The sequence below is a fragment of the Lactuca virosa genome, chromosome 3 (genome assembly GCF_052849685.1).
Source record: "Lactuca virosa cultivar CGN04683 chromosome 3, Lactuca_virosa_CGN04683_v6, whole genome shotgun sequence".
Taxonomy (NCBI): Eukaryota; Viridiplantae; Streptophyta; class Magnoliopsida; order Asterales; family Asteraceae; genus Lactuca; species Lactuca virosa.
Genome location: NC_136428.1, coordinates 25,980,364 through 25,983,491, shown reverse-complemented (window position 1 = coordinate 25,983,491; position 3,128 = coordinate 25,980,364).

Genomic DNA, 3,128 nt, shown 5'->3' with positions numbered 1-3,128 from the left:
GTTCTGATGATGTTTTTGAAGGAATGATTCCTTATAGAAAGCCCATAATTTAAGATGTTCAGATTTACCAAACTCCAAATGTTTGTATACCAAATGATTGTGATGTGCAGATTCTAAAATGTAATGAACATTTTCAGATCTGAACATCATATTTGAAGCCTCATATTCTGAAAAGAAAGAAGAAGAAGAAGAAGAAGAAGAAGAAGAAGAAGAAGAAGAAGAATAAGAGTAAAATGAAGTAGGTTTGGATGCCCAAGGTACAAGTCCCTCAAGCTTGTGAAAAGGTTCAGAAAATTGAAGTCAAACATGTTCAAAGAAACTTCAATTCTCATTTTTTTTTCAGATAAAGATGTTAGAAGTTGGAGAAAATGGAAAAGAGTATTTGGTTGGTTTAATGAAATTTTTGGAAATTTTTGTTTTCCAACTAAAAAGCGGATATCGTTCTCAGAAGATAACCGTTTCTCTTCAAAGAAATGGGTGTGCAAAAAGTACTCATCAATTTTGAATCTTAAATGGGTACCAAAGGTTTCATAAAAGTTTAGTTAAAAAAAAAAGAAAAAAAATGCCTGACGAAAGTTCAGTAAAAAGGGTGAAATCTTGTTGAAGAAATCAATTTTTATTGATATTTAAATGGTTGGAATTGACAAAAGGCTGAAAAGTTGAAAAAGATGGGCTGAAAAGTAACTTTTTCTGCAAAAAGGGCTGAAAACTGACACATTTCAGCAAAAAGGGTGCAAGCTGTCAGTGTACTGTAACACTATAACAGGAGGGTTAAATTCGGAATTATTGCTAAAAAGGTGTTACTTTCGGAACTTTGGGTGAAATCTGCCATTTCCTTAAAACAATAAGGGTTGATTTTGGAATTTATTAGAAACTCTCTTGAGTTACGGAAGTCTCTCAAATTGGACTCGTATTTGGACATCAACATTCGCAAACAGAAATCGGTTCGTCAAATCTTGATCGGAATTTATTAGACACCGAAATTGTTTTCTGAACTTGAATTCGGAATCTACTGTTCCTATTCCGAGCATTCGGAGTCATTTGGATTCGGAATTTGTTCAGTTCATCGGAGTTTACTGTTCATATCCGAAACGTTCCGAGCTTTCGGAATGGTTCGGAGTTCTGCGATCAGAATTTGCATTCGGAATTGCACAGGCTTTCGGAACAATTTTATGCAACCGTTAATTTCCATATACCGAAATCGGAATTTCAAGCATCAAAATTTTGAAATCGGTTTCAAGACATCTTAATCGAAATCTGGGAATCAGAAGAATGCGTTACTAGCATTCGGAATTGATCGGAAAATTTATTCTCAAAATCGATCTCGCAATTGAATGGAGTTGGAAATCGGAAACCTCATTACGAAATCGAAAGTTTGGAAACAGAACTATTTATTTTCGGAATTTGATTAAAGGTCTGTATTCGGTATTCTATCCTCGGTATAAAATCGATTTCGGAATTGGTATTGCTAAATCAAAACCAGAATTGAAGAAAGCGAAATCGGAAATTGTTGACTGCATCATGATCGGAATTACTAAAGAAATTTTACATCAGAATCAATTGATGTTTCGGAATTGTCGATTTGAAAGAACGAAATTGATTCGTTACTGATTTGACTTTTTAAAGTCAAAGAAGGCGTCTTCAATCCGTTCAATTATTGAAGATGATTCAATTTACGAATTCAGTCCTCAGAGGTTACACAGCTTGGTAAAATTAAACCCCATTTCTAAATCCTTCACAAATCCATGGGTTTTACCTGAAAATAAATTTAAATGGCACCTGAAAATAAATTTAATGAAATAAATATGTCACCTGAAAATATATATATATATATATATTTTAAATGGCACCTGAAAATAAATTTAATGAAATAAATATGTCGTACTCTATTAGTCTTTTTATATAAATAAACTAGACATTAACGAAGTTACTCAAACTTTGAACATTGATATTTTTAGTCAATAATACTTGAGATATCAAGTAATCTTTTAACAGCTTAATTTAATCTAATAAGATGTTAAAAAAACAAATAATTAATGATCTTAGTTTAAAAGTTTAAAATGCTTAAGATAATTGTAGCCATAAGTTTTGTCATGTTCTGAAGTTTCGTCAACATAATGAGTTTGTTAGTTCCAATAAAAACTATAATCTAGAAAACAATTAAGTTTTAAATAACATTGTGACATATAAACAAATGCTTTTAATATTGTTGGTGCCCTACTTCCATAATAAAAAGAGATTCATGTTTTACAATAATGATAGTTAGTTTAAGCGTGATCAAATACCTGCTACAGATTACGAACTCTACGAAAGAAAAAAAATGAATTTTTAAAATAATTCAGGTATTTCAGGTATACCCGAAACCCAACAAACGTACCCTATACCCGACCTGAAAAAAAAATCGGGTTACCCGAATACCCGAAAAAATTTACCCGATACCCAATTTACCCGATACCCGAAAAAATCGGGCTGGTAATTCGGGTAACGGGTATTTTCTGACAGGGCAAGTTTTGCCATTAAAATTTTCAAAACTTGACAAATTCTACCCTATTTCTTTATTCTTCACAAATTAATGGATTTTTACCATTTTTACCCCATCTTACCAAAATATTTTCACTTCTAATCCTTTTCTTTGGTCTTATTCTTTTCAAACCCTTCTAAATAATTGCTTCTTATTCTATTATTTTTGTTTAATTTTTAAAAACCGAAAAATACAAAATAATTTTTGTTATTTTTCCGGTTTTAATTTTTGAGAATTGCGAAGATCTATTGTGGAAAACTCGCTCCTTATGATAGAGCAGGTTAAACGCAGACTTACTCTATGAGATAGCGAAGATTGTTGGTGATTCTTCTTAACTTTCCGGATTCTCTCCATGGTATATGTTGAAGATTCAAGGGGGAGTGATGAATATTCAAGGGGGAATTCGCGTTTGGAAGATGATATTTGTTTCTCTCGCTTTGAAGTCCCCGTGTACTAATGAGTCTCACAATTTAGGGGGAGAAATGCCAAGAAGATCGAAAATCGTGATCTTCATCAGTTTCATCATCTAGGGGGAGATTGTTGAGTATTTGAGATATTGAAATTGATTTGGCATTTTTGGTTATTTAGGGAAGCCTTTTTAGGGTTT